The following is a 14,009-nucleotide window of genomic DNA, read 5'->3' on the forward strand; positions in this document are numbered from 1 at the left end:
GTTGTGGCTAACGGTCCGCGTTTATGGAGACGGAAGCCTCGCTACTTACTTACACTCCGATCGAATGACGCGCCCCCAAAACACCAACAATATTTTTCGAATCGGGCAAAATTGACTTTCACACTACCGTCAAAACACGCCTGGCTTGTTTGCAGTTGCGCAACACCCGGTGTGTCCAAGGAATGCGAAACACAATGAGCAATATGCCCGATAAGACACACACACACACTCACGTGCGCACACACACACGACACACTTGACCTCATTGTTTAGAAAAGAACATGGCGTCCAAATCCTGTGTGCTGGCACTGTAAGCTCACGGCCTGATTGAGGTCACCCCCCAAGCTCCCACACTGGCAAATGAGTGTGAGGACCCCCCCACCCCCAAAAACAAAAAAAACACACACATTGTTTGTGTGTTGATCTGTGTGCCAGATTCCTCGCATGCTCCACATCGGGGGACCATGAAGGAATTATGGCTATCTGCCGTTATCAGCCGTTATCAGCTGTTATCGTGCCAGACGTCGTCGCTCCCCCGCCGGGAACGTGTTTACGCCGCGCGGCGGTCGGGACGTAGCGACTCCGTCAGCTGAGGAAAAAAAAAAACTTTCACGGCTGAATAGGCCGCAAAAAAAAAAGCTTTGTGAAGCTGTTAAAATGATAGTTTGATGTTGAAATGAGCTAATCCAGGTCACTAAATGATGAAGTTGTGTGAAAAGCTTTGACAAATCATCTCGGGAAAAGAGACGAGCATGTATGTTATGTAAATAAAAGGGACAAAAGTGATTGCGTTCCATCAGCATGTTTACGAGCGGCTTGCAAGTGCGCGCCAGCGAAACGGCTTTTATTCATGAGCCTCGCCGTCGACAAGGGCGCATTATACATTTTCTATTAGGCCGCAAAGTGGTTGGCATGCAGATCACTGCTGAGGGATGAGTGCCACCTTTTATTTTGTAGGGCAGCCTTACAAGACAAGCCGGCAAATTGACTTGACTCAGATAAAACACCACGACGGGAAAGCTTACCGGGGCCTAAAAAAAAACAACAACAACATTCAAAAACAACAGAGGCAGTAGATTAAGAACACCGCGCAGTTGAGCTCACTGATTATTGATTAGCACCGATAAGCAGCATTTTGGGAACGCTTAGGGTTAGAAGGTTAATATTGGAGCGCGCTAATGGAATGAGTCATCACAAAGTTGACAACAAATGCTAAATCTGGCTTAAAAAGTGCAATATTGCAAAAAAAAAAAAAGCTAGAAGTGGTACAAACTTTTTTTTTTTTTTATCCACAAAAGGAAATACTTAAAAATGCAATCTTCATCACAATTTAATGGCCCAAGTTGTCTTATGGTATAAAATGAAGATTTGGCTTTCAAAATGGAATATTTGCACACCAAAATGAAATAATTGATCACATTTTGCCACAACAAAATTGCAATTCCCCCAAAAATGGCTATTTTTCGTCCTGTCAAGCTTTTCAAAAACTATAAAAATAGGCGAGCGGTGCAATTAAGAGCGCTGGCATTTCTTCGCCGCCGCCGCCGCTTTGTGCTCGCCACCAGCTCACAGCGACAGCTAATGCTTACGACGTGTCGCCGGTGACCAATTGGGACACGGCGTGGCGGGTTGGTGACACGCCATTGATCTCCCTCGCACGCAAACAGCTGATCAGGAAAATGGGTGTCGGCGGTGGGTAGAGATAATGACTTGGTGTAACAAGACCCAAGAAAAAAAGCCACAAATCCATCTTATTGGATTTTAGCGGCAGGTATTCATCAAGCTACTGCTGCACAGCTTTAATAAAAGCTTGGTGCACACGCACACACACGCACACACACACACACACACAAACACACACTAGGGTGCCTTTGAGCTAACACCAATGAGTCACTTTTGCAGACGGATTCAATTTGTTGTAGCGGTGTAAAATAAGAGTGGGCCAAAAGGTTCGGACGTCTGTCATTCCTCGACTCGCAAACCGGCTTCCACACTAAGCGGACCGAATGGACGACTGACTTGTTAACAGTTGAACAACAACAACAACTTAGCAGCTGAAGTTCACAAATTGTTCACAATACAATAGCAATTCCAGACAATTTGCGAACTAAAGTGGACTAGCTTTGAACTTTTATGTTTAATTACCACATCACATTCACATTGACGTGAACTTTATCACACTTAGCTCGCTAGCTTAGCCTCCTCTCCTTCCGCCATTTGAGAAGAGCCCCGTAAGCCTGTTTTAGCTTGCGAGCTAGCGGTTTAGCGTTTCTTGCTGCCACTCGGAAACGACCTGATGGGATAGAAGTACATCCTGGACTTTTATGGATCACATATCTTGGGATAAGAAAGACGCTAGACAAAGTCGCTGCTTGAAATTGACCATTTACAAAAAAAAAAAAAGAGCCAAAATTAGATGACAAAATGTCGTCGACGTCATAAAATGTTTGTTCCCTTTGCTAAACTCTTAATGAGGAGAACACGGTGCCCTAAACAAAAGCAAGACTGCGAAGCTTGACGCTACTAATCAGCTATTATAATGAGGATGATTATGATTCATATGTAATTAAATCCAGTGTGATGTCACTGAATGAAAACCCAAACAGCTTGCAGCCGCGTGTAATTGCTTTGTGGTCTTGCAATACAATCGCTGGTTACCCGTCACGCTTTACCCGCTGAAGGAAAAAAATAAACAAGAAGAAATGCGTGTGGAAAAGTGTCAAAACAATCTGTTCTTCATGCTAAATGCCATCCAGCCTGGCAGGAAATGGAAGATTCCTCCCAAGATCTCATTAGCAGTCACACAATGAGACTGAGAGAAAAAATAAGATTGAAAGTTGAGGGGGGAAAAAAAAAAAAAAATGTCAGTCCTAAAAGCTCCCTCTGATTAATACTGCATAGAAACGCCATTGGATAAAATAAAGGAGGTCATTCTGGAACGGGACAGTAATCCCGTTGGCTACCGAATGCTAATGCCGACATGATGCGTCAATCACGGATGAATTTCAACAGCCTCCTTTATGCTAAATCATCTTTTAGGATTTGGAGAACCGAGACATGAACTGGTTATCTCAACCTTGAAAGCACTTTGAAAACATCTGAAGGCGTTTAAGGGAAGGACTGGCTGATTCCAAATCTAAGACGTGATAGTAGTGATCCGGTCGTGATGTAATCAATAGATGGATTCCGTTTTCCATGTCATCTCGCGACAAGGTATAGCTGGAACGGGATACTGCGGAGATTTGCCCATCCAATTTGAAAATCAATCAAAAAGCTGTTGAGTTGGCATCCTGTCAAAGTCAGCAAGAAAACCAGGACCAAACACTGGCTTTAAAGACTTCCAAGGTTTTTATGTTTTCAAGACATCATAAAAGCAGTTTTGCTGAGGAACAACCTTTCTTCCTTAATGGTTCAGAATTTTCACTATCGTCATCGTAACATGGCAAATGATGCTTTCTCCGGAGAGATTTTTATTCGTGCTAATGCTAACGATAGCGCTATCGTCCCATGTGCTTGCCGCAACATGTTCTGCGTGGAGATGACGTCATTTTCTGTCATTAACCAAACTAAATGATGATATTAAATCAGCTAAAAGGTGTCACGATGCATCTCGATTTCATCGAGACCGCCTCTACGTGATTGTCCTTCAGCCATCGAGTCACCTTTGATTTTTGTGTGCGTGTGCATGTGCGTGTGTGACTGGCTAACATCTTTGTAATGAAAATGGATATTGCAGCGGACACAAGAAAGAGGAGGTCCAAATCAAACCTTTTGTTCCCGGCGATGAAAAAAAATAAAAAATAAAAGAGGCATGAAAGGGAACTGATTGATTATGTGCAAAGGAGAAGAACAAAAACACGCAGGGGGCGAAAAAGCAACCATGTCCTTTTCTTTCAAAGGAGCCCTTGTTTCTTCTTTTGATCTGACCGCTGATTTATTTTGACAGACATTTCATTGACTTCCTGCATCGGAACGCCTCTGATGGCACCGAGGGGGGAAATAAAAAAAAAAGAACAATTAAAACAGCCATCTTGTGACCCTCACGGTAAAAAAATATTCTTTCGAATATTTTCAAATAATATTTTGTTGTTGTTTTGTTTCATATTTAATATAACATATTTTTTCCTAATTACTTTCTAATATTTTTGCGGTTGTTTTGTTTCATATTTACATGTTTTCGTCAAGTTATACTGATGTCTTTTTTTTTTTTCCTAAGTTAGTTTGTGGCAATATTACTTTCTTTTCCTATTTTTTTTTTTTTATCACTACATCCGTGCTCGTCAAAAATCACGATGCATAGAACAATATCAGATGTCCACGTACTTCACAAGAATTCAGTTCAGTGAGTCAGTTTCATCTTACATATTTTCTAGCATGTCACCAGCTAAATCGTGGACCCAAAAGTCCTGCGACCCAAAGTCAAGACAAACTACTGGTCTTTGTGTGACCCCTCAGTGTGACCCCTGCTCTAATTACAAAACAGGTCGTAGCCGCTAACCGCTAATACGCGCGGAGTAATAATCACGCGAGCACTCACCGGCAGCAACAAATTGATCCTCAGGTTCAAATCTGTTCTCATCCGTTGCGCTAATGCTAACACATTGCTCTAATGCTAACAGCCTCGCATCACCAAACGTCCACCTGAGTAAAATGTCATCCATGTCGGCATATAAAGGAACGATGGCAACGGGATTCCCAGAAACTCCGTAGGAGGTGGCTAATCATTAGCCAGTTAGCCTCCCGGAATCCAGGCACTTCGGGCGCAGCTTCCAAAGATCAGCAAGCGATTTATAGCCGGCGGCCCCCCTCTTACGTCCCTCCAACACAAAGGCTGCCAGCCCCACTTGAGCTGAGCGATGGAGTTCATAAGAGCCAAAAAAAAGTCATTAAAAAAATCCCAGGGGGTGGGGGGGAAACAAATGAGCGGGACATCAATCATGGATGTATAAAAAGTTGAACTTGATGAGATGAGAAAGAAAAGAAGACACTGAGCACTCACAAACACACCAGGGATGAGGAAATAAAAAATGCGAGTGGACAAAGAAGTTAATATGAAGGTTAAAGGTTATGAATGAAGTTCTGCATAACATGGTTCAAGATGAGATCAAGTCTTTCACATCCACATGGAGGTTTAAAGACGTTATGAAATTGTTCCAAATCCTAATGAATAAAGTCAACACGAAAGCTTGATGACATCACAAAACTTAAAATGAAGTCCACCCACCTGAAGTCGAAATCGAGTTTGTATGTCATCGAAATGATGTCTAGAATTAGTTTAGGTGAACTTAAAGTCAAAATGACAAACACGTGAAGTCGAAATAAAGAATGCATGAAGTCTGTCAAGTCCAAATGAAGTCTAGTGACGAAGTCTCCGGTAAGGGGGAGCGATGACATCATCATCCCGCATGCCTTGCTCACACTGGGGGGGGGGGGGGACCCCCTCTCAGTGTGCACCCCTTCCCGCCGCTGAGAAGTGAAGGCCCCCCCCAGTGTGAGGCTGTCCAAGGATGTGCCCATCTTTGTACGCTGAATGCTCCCACCTTGTAAAGGCGCACTAATGCGCCGTGGCCGTGCCACAATGGCGGCGTGCTCGTTTGCCAAGGAGATTGAAGAGCGAGCCCCCCCCCCCCCCCCCGCCCCATCACGCACCGACGTGACCCCCCCCAGCCCATTTTGCCTGTGAAAAGAACTTGTTTTCTTCCGGCGCATTCTTAGCATCTTCAAGCAAATATCAGCAAACAAGGCTCGGAGAGCCTTGGCGGGGGTAACAAAAACAATCTGCCAGTTGGAGAACCTCCCTTATTTGTCATGGATGCCACCGTAGCTCATGTAAAATTAGGGAAAAAAAAAAAGTTTCAATCAATCAATCAATCAATCAATAAATGTGTTTTACAGAAAAAAAAATATTCATATAATTTTTTTGTCTTTTTTTTATGAGTCATATAGTATTGTACTGCTGCAATGGAACGGGAATATTTCAGAAAAATGAGATTCTTTTTCAAAATCATTCAGCTTTATAGTATGTGCCAATTTGCACACCAAGCGTCTTCCATCTTTCATGCTCCGCTGAGAAATTCCTGCCCCAAGTGGGGAAAAACATGGAATTTCCCAGCATAGAGAAAGCACAAAAAGGTGGCAAAAAGTAAGGAGGAAATGAAAGAGGCTACTCACCGATTTAGCATCACTGGGGCGCGAGGGTGGGAGTGGGGCAGGCCGCTTCCAAAGGGGGGGACGGGGTGGGCGGGGCTTCCTTTTCACCACGATCCTGGGAGAGGCGATAGGGAGAAGGAAGGAGGAGGGTTGAGTCTTTCATTCATCAGCCGCTCATGAACGCGGCAAAGACCCACACTGGCGCTCTCGTAAACAAACCCGCAACTTTTCAATGGAACTCGGGGGGGAGGGGGGGGGGGGCAGAATGTGTGCACCATAAAAGTTCAAGCGCGTTGGAAGCCGCAAAGCTAATCAAGAGTCGAAAAAATTAGAGTCACGCTAGTTAGCGCTTATTGAAAGCCATTTGACTTATTGGAACAAATAGCCAAGCACTACCTGCCCTGATTTTTTTTAAAAAAATAAAAAAACCACAAAGGCAGCTGCTTGGATTGGCCGACATGTTCCATCCCACAACGGCGCACACTCCCTCTTCATCCTATGCGAGTCGAGGAAAATACCAAAAGAAAGAAAACTCCACGCCTGCGCATTTGTGGACAAGCATCATCATGGAAGTAAGATGGGAATGCATTCAGAGCGGCGGGAAGAATTCCAAGTTCCAAAACCCCCACAAGGCCGCGCCAATAGCAAACTGGCCCCTCCCCCTCCCACCTCCATTATCTTCATTATCACACGTATTCATTGGAGGAGTGAGAATTCCCATCGAGCCTTTAGTGTGACACATATGCACGCACACATTTTTTTTTCCAATTATATGTATTTTTTCCCAGGAAAAAAAATTTGTAGTAAAGCTATCAGATTTTTTTTTTCCTTTCAGACACTTTTGCCCCCTCCCCAACATTTGACATGTGTTTACACGTCAGATCAACTTTATCTCCTCACATTCAGGTGTTTTGGCAGCCAAGCTGACAAATGAGCGAGTGGATCATAGAAACACGTCACCGGGTGTTATTTTGGTCAACGTTGGATTTCCTGCAAGATGACTTCACTCAAGCGTGCCGGCTTTTATCTGATGGAGCTGCCACCAAAAAGTCGCATTGAGGATCAAAATATTTTTTAAACAACCAGCTCTTTTAGAAGAAATTATATCTAACAAGAGTAAATGTTCAGCCCTCTTTCTCTTTTGGGAGACTTTAATTAATTGTACGTTGTGGACCACGTGCAGACGGGCAAGGTTTGCTCAGAATTTGGCTCACGTTCACAAGCTCATCAGTTAAAAGGATCGATGGAGTCTTTGATGAGACGAGAATTTGAGAGTGATGATTATTGATGAGCCGCGTCAGTCGGACGGACGTTGGAATTCTTACAGCGCTGCAAAATCACAAACACAATTTTGTAGATCTTTTCAAAAAAAAAAAAAAAAAAAAAAAGATGATTATTTTTTGGGTTGCTCAGGGTGAAAGCAACACTTGGTTGCTCAAAGACACGCGTGACTTGTTGCGTGGCCAGTAACTCAGCTGCTTTTGTAGAACGCGCCGGCCGATTTGACCCTGTCAGCAAAGACGGCGTATAAAAGCAAATTGATGGAATCTTCTTGAGACAAACATAAAAAAGTCATTCAAGCCATTAAAAAAAAAAAAACAAGCTGAGTGAGCGCTGTAATATCGTATGCACTTGGCAGGACATTGAACACCTCGCTCTGAGTGGAGCTTTTTAATGGCTCGCCGTCTTTTTGTTTTATGCACATCACAGCTCAAATCCTCCATCTGTGTTTTGCACGCAGACACACGCACACCCCCGACCGTGTGGTCAAGTGTGTGTGTGTGGGGGGGGGCGAGGCAGGCGGCCATGTTGGATGAGGGCCAGCACCGAGGTCTGCCGTGTCTTGTTTTGCTTTTCTTGGTGGAATTTGATTTCCAGAGAGACACGATGCAGAACGCTGCCATTAGAAGTCAAACAATGTTCAACCTGTTTTTCTTCATCAATGAAAAAGTTGACTCATCAAAGACACGGGCATTTGGGGCTAACAGGATGCCGTGACGTGCTCCTGCAAAAAAAAAAGCGTCTTTGATTTATAACCTGTTGGCGGCTAGCATGTTCATCCATGCTGTGACTTTTCAAGCCTGAGGCGGTGTACGAATTCCCCAGGTCAGTTGACAGGTGCTGAGGAAATAGCGAACCAATGATACCTGACCCGCAGTGGAATGCGTCTGTGTGCACGTGCCCTCGAAAAAACAGAAGCAGCTTTCAGCTCCAGGAAAAAAAGACCCTCCTTGGACCCCCTATTGAACATGATGGAAAAAAAAAATCTATAGGAATCAAGTCAAGCCACTAACACGATTAGCATGAGACTACGTTAGCAATGCATCATGGGAATTGTGACGCCGTTTGGTTGCTGGTCACAACCGTTGTGTAGCCTTGTCCTCTCAAAGACCTTCTGTTTAATAATCATTCATCAAAGACAAACCTTGAACAGAAATTTGGTGTAACTTTGTCACTCGTCAAAGACACGCGGAACGTCGCGCAACCAAAAAAAAAGTGGTCATCCAAGAGCAACTGTCGGTCATCGACCAAACTTTTTCGCTCCGGATCGTAGACGAGATTTCTCATCAAAGACTATAGCTTTAGCATTAGCGAAGCCACAAGAGTAGAGAATGGATGGGCGGACGATCTCGATTGACCTTGCGGTGAGGCCAAAGACGAGGTTTGTGTGCGTGCAAAGCTAATAAGAGCAACCACGATAGGCTGGCCAATGTCCAAAAGGAGGAAGTGCTGCCTTGGTTATCTCCATCACGCAGATGTGATTCCCTCCCGCCGTCTTCCACCTCTTGTTGTATGCTACAAGGGCCGTCCGTCCTCAAACAAGACGCCAATTGAAGCACAGGGGAATCTTATTTCTTAATTTCTGCCATCTCTCATGCGTAGTAAATCATCCGTGGCGATGGAATCGACGGAGGCCGAGAGGCTCGGCTTCTTCGGCCGGCGCATTCACATTCATCACTGTCACGCGCCTCCTGTTCGCCGCAAAGACGCGGCTGTTGCCGTGACGACCAAAACAAAACAAACGCAGCGGCGGACTTGAGTCGAGTAGAGGGAGCCTCAAGAGGACGTTACATCACACTTATTAGAGAAGATTACGATGAGGAGCAGTCTTTTAGATTATGCTCTGGATTTGAACAGTTACAGTTTGGGGTTGGGATTTTCATTTCAGTTTCAAATGAGGATTTCAAAACATGGTTAAAGTTAAAGACCGGGTTTCAAACATAAGGGGATAGGGTTTCGGGTCAGGGTAGGAATATGGTTTCAAATGAGGGGGCGGAGCCAGGGTTCGAGCGTTTGAAGCCCGCCTAAGCAATTTGTCGTCAAAGTGATTGAGGACGCGTTGGCATCACTCTCGGATGGTTCGCTTCATTACCGGGACATTTCGCTTGAAGCTTTTACCTTATTAAAAAAGACGCGCCACACGTCAGCACTTTGCCGCCTTTCACTTCATCAGAAAAAACAAACAAACAAAACGCCGGACCTCGTACAATCCGCACCGCCTTAACAGAACCGCCCGAAACACATTTGGCGCGTTGCCTAAAAAAATTACGCTTTGCTGACATCTACAAATTATGTTCCATGATGACGATATGTCTTGAAAAACCTCAAGTGTTTTCACAAACATCCGAGACGGCCCGATTGGAAGTCGTCGTCCGTGGACTCAACAAACCCGCATTCTCAATGTCCTTAATGCGCTTGCTAGCATGCGTTGAATGAACTGCTTTGCTTCCTAAAGCTTCTGGAAGCAGCAGCCATGCATCCTCACACACACACACACACACACACACACACACACACACACACACACACACACACACACACACACACACACACACACACACACACACACACACACACACACACACACACACACACACACACACACACACACACTCTTCAATGGGAACAGTGTTCCTGGCCCCACAATGGCCACCTCGGTCGGGCACTTTCTCCTCCGCCTCCTTTCTTCGCACCAGGGAAGCCGGAGAAAAGGCACATGCCTTCACGTCCACAAAGATACACACATGCACACACACACGCACACGCAAGACGTGCACACAGCTAAACACAAACGCACAAAAATACACACAATCAAGAATACCCACATGCACGCACACACACACCCACACGCACGCACACACACGCACACACACACACACACACACACACACACACACACACACACACACACACACACACACACACGCACGCAGTAAGAAGTTGTGAAAAGCCCCACTTCTCAAAGTCAGGCATTTATTGTTCCGTAGGTTAACCACAAAGTTATCCTTCCACCAGTGAAACTGGACCGGTTCTTTGTTGGCAAACAGTAGAGGCTAATGGAGAGCTAATTAGCATGATTAGCATTGTTCGCACAGATTAGGTTGCGGCGGCCGTGTCTGGTTTCACGCCACACTGAGGTTGAGTGTCGTGGCGAGAGAGAGAGCCAAGGCCACGCGGGGCAACAATGCGAGGAGGGGGCGATGGGGGTCTCCACTCAGACACACATGTTGGAATGATTCATTTCTAACATGGTGGATCAGACTATGTCCTGCTGATGTGTCTTGTTAGCGCCGTGCTGCTAGCCGTTAACGCCGCGTGTGTCATTTATATCCCAGTATTGGCTTTCGATGACGTTCGGGAAAAAGTATGCACACCACCACGACCCTCATTTCAGTGAGCTTTCGGAGTTTATGGATGCCGTGTCACACAGCAAGAACGCTGTTCATTTTTTTTAAAAGCTATCCGTGGCGGAATTCTTCGGGGTGAAGCTCGAGTATGCTCGGAGCAGGAACCCAATTGAATTTTACATATTCGATTGCTGCCAGGTGTTTAAACTTGAAGTTGCTGTCTGAACTCTATTGATTTTAGATTTTACGACCAGATATTTAAATATCAAACAATGTTACCATACAAGGAGCAAGAACCTGATAGATTTTACATCAGCCGATCCTGTTCGATTTTTGAACTTTCGATAACCACGCTGGAAATTAGAACCTTGTTTTTTTTACATCTTTCGGGTCAAGTTCCATGACAAATCCAATTCTATGGCGTTATAACTCGGCTAGCTTTCAGCAATGCATGCAGGTGGGCAATAATTACATTACACATTCTTTATCCTCTGCAAAAAACAACTCATATTAGTGCCGTATTGAAGAGCTGAGAGGAGTTGAGACCATCTCCATGTACAGTATGTTCAGCCGTCTGTCTTATACTACCCTCAGGTGGACAAGGCGAGGACACAGGAAATAACCACCATAATTTATTTAAATGAATTTGACCCACGAGAATTTATTAGAACGATATAACCAATTTGAATTGGTTGAGTGACATCATCGCGATGAAGTGCCATTCAAACTGGAAAAAGAGGAGACGTCTTTGCCTCTGTGTGGCATTCATTAAAACGAGCCAGGACGGAAAGCGCATTAAGGCGATCCAGTTCTCCCGACATCAAACTTTCATATCGGCCCAGACGACAACAACCCGGCGACCCCGCGCCCCAGACGAGTTTAAATATGCCTCATTGCAAATTTGATGAACGGCAACAGTCTTGGTTTGAAAAAAAAAAAAAATCAATAATGAATGCTGACATCAGACGCCACGGTGGTATGGACCCTCTCGGCGACGGCAACAAAAGAAGCCGGAACAAAGGCGGTGTGGAGAAAGTGGAGTTTGTCCGGTTGACCCTCCTACCCTTCCAAAAAGCCACTCACTGAACCCCCCCCTAAAAAAAAAACACCACGAGGAGCTGTCGACCCCTCATAAATTCACCGGGCATGAAAAGCTGCTTTCCATCTAAAAAGATCGACCCGGGATACTCTGACTGGCGACAAAAACAACGCTAATCCGCCGTAAGACAAGCGGGTTAGCGCTGGAACAAAAACAATCCTGTGAGACTTTACACGTGTGGATAATAGGGATCCCAATAGATAGCACAGCAGCTAGCAATTTATTGATTTATTTTGCACATTGTGCCACTTACTATTATGACTGCTTTTCTTCCCAATCACATCTGCCAAAATTTCTTTTATTATTATCATGAATGTATAAGTTAGCCACGCTGGTGTTTTTCATGCTACATAGAACATTATTCTTCCATTCATATCTACATACATTATTTTGTGTATATACTACACTGTGCTACAGAGTTAGCATTGCTCGTGTTTTTGTTTTTTTTTAAATCCAATTTACAACGCTGCTGACTACTCTGTCCAGAGCAAACGTATAAAACACAGCTACATAAGAGAAGGTGTTAAATGCTGGTGGATCCAATACATAGTGATGTCCATTTTGGATCATAAAGCAAATTCATCCCATCAAACAAAGTAATAGGAATAAAAATAATAAGACGAATATCTGCGAGCCTGCACTCGAGAGCCATTTGAGCGTTAATGAATAATAAAGGCCTCTTCATTAAAGGCGCTCAAGCAGAGTCTCAATTAAACAGTAAATGAGTGTTCATTTCAAAATATATATAGATATGCTTTTGCGCTGAAGTCTACCCGGTGCCAAAACATTTTTCACCATCTTGACATTGAAAGACTCCACAAGACAGCAATCAACAGTAGCAGTGACCTTTTTTTTTTTTTGTCAACCTGCTCTGCAGCAACAGCACAGCTCACCTGGCCGCTCAACACTGCCCCCTATCGCTTTCCATCCGTCCCTGTCAGCCACTTGAACACTTCCAAGAACTATTTTCCTTTGTTTGACAGGTCAAGAGGAAGACAACCCCATTTAGAAATGAAATTAAGGCGACCTAATTAGCTTGATAACCGAGAATCATTCATGGGGAAAAACGGCAAAGAGTTCTGCTTTCAACACAAACGCAGTCATAAAGATTTGATTTCAAATATGCATTTCTGCTTCCAATCAAACTGCATTTCTTGAATAAAATTCATGCCGAATAATGAGATGTTAGAGGGGGAATAAGTCGTGTAAAAAAATGACTACCAATGCCGCTTCTAATTTGAGATAAAAACATTTCATATTTACAAACATGAAATGGCGCAAACAGGGAATTTTGCAACGGTTTTCGAGTGTTGTTCAGCAGCCTTTTAAAAGCTTTTTTCTTTGCTAAGTTTTGGGATGTCCACTCGAGTGAGGGCAGCTGCCACCCACAAACACCCCTCTGATGGCGGGATGCAACGTGAGCGGAAAGTCAAAAGTGGAGCTGCAAACAGGTCTCATGTGCAAGACGCATAATTCATTTGAAAAAAGTCTTGCAAGTTCACAAAAAAAAACCAGTAGAACCCGGCTTCAACATAACAAAGTGCCGCTGGCTCCAAAGTGCAAGCAGGTAGAGACAAAGATCCACTGCTTACCTTCTCAGATGTTCCTCAACGTCCAAAAATGAGAATAATGACACAAACAATTTGGATGGTGGTTGTGAGTCCAGAGAAGCGGTGAGTTCCAGATTCCCGTGTGCGCCTTGAGCGTTCCTCTCTCGGCGACCTGCAGCGGAAGACTGCGCCGAGCTTTTCTCCGCGAGCTCCGGACCAAACCACCTCAGAGAGGACGGTGGGGGCCAATTTGCAATGCGCGCGCGTGTGTGTTGGAAGCGTTGCGCGTGCACGAAGCAACGAACGAAAGGCGCGCCGAGTGCACGCACGCGCACACCTGAGAGGATCATGACCTCGTGGGAATTTTGACGTCATGCTGTTGGACCTCATTGGTGAGTTTCTCTTGAATCGGAGCAACAAAAAAAAAGTCGTTCTGAGAACTTTAAAAAAAAAGTATAGTCCTTAAATTATAAACTCGATTGTGTACGAGTCTATTGTGCACATCAGCAGGTCTTTCATATGCTATAACTCTAGGTGTGTGTTATACAAACAATATTTTGACTCATGTTATTAATCTAGCAT

The 14,009-nt window shown here is 44.5% G+C and overlaps 1 protein-coding gene across 2 annotated transcripts in view; it reads right to left on the reverse strand.

Annotated features, from left to right (window-relative positions):
• sema5ba (sema domain, seven thrombospondin repeats (type 1 and type 1-like), transmembrane domain (TM) and short cytoplasmic domain, (semaphorin) 5Ba) overlaps positions 1-13,653 on the reverse strand; it is a 41,769-nt gene extending 28,116 nt beyond the window's left edge. The window contains exons 1-2 of one of the 2 annotated variants that reach the window (XM_085920370.1): positions 13,470-13,653; positions 6,172-6,265 (exon numbers count right to left, since the gene is read on the reverse strand). The gene's annotated coding sequence lies outside the window, so the exon portion shown is untranslated. The remainder of the gene's footprint in view (positions 1-6,171; positions 6,266-13,469) is intronic. The other variant, XM_085920371.1, reaches the window with a different exon arrangement.
• Positions 13,654-14,009: the final 356 nt, after the last annotated feature.

This window comes from Syngnathus leptorhynchus, chromosome 9, assembly GCF_054491065.1.
Source record: "Syngnathus leptorhynchus isolate UIUO chromosome 9, UIUO_Slep, whole genome shotgun sequence".
Lineage (NCBI taxonomy): Eukaryota > Metazoa > Chordata > Actinopteri > Syngnathiformes > Syngnathidae > Syngnathus > Syngnathus leptorhynchus.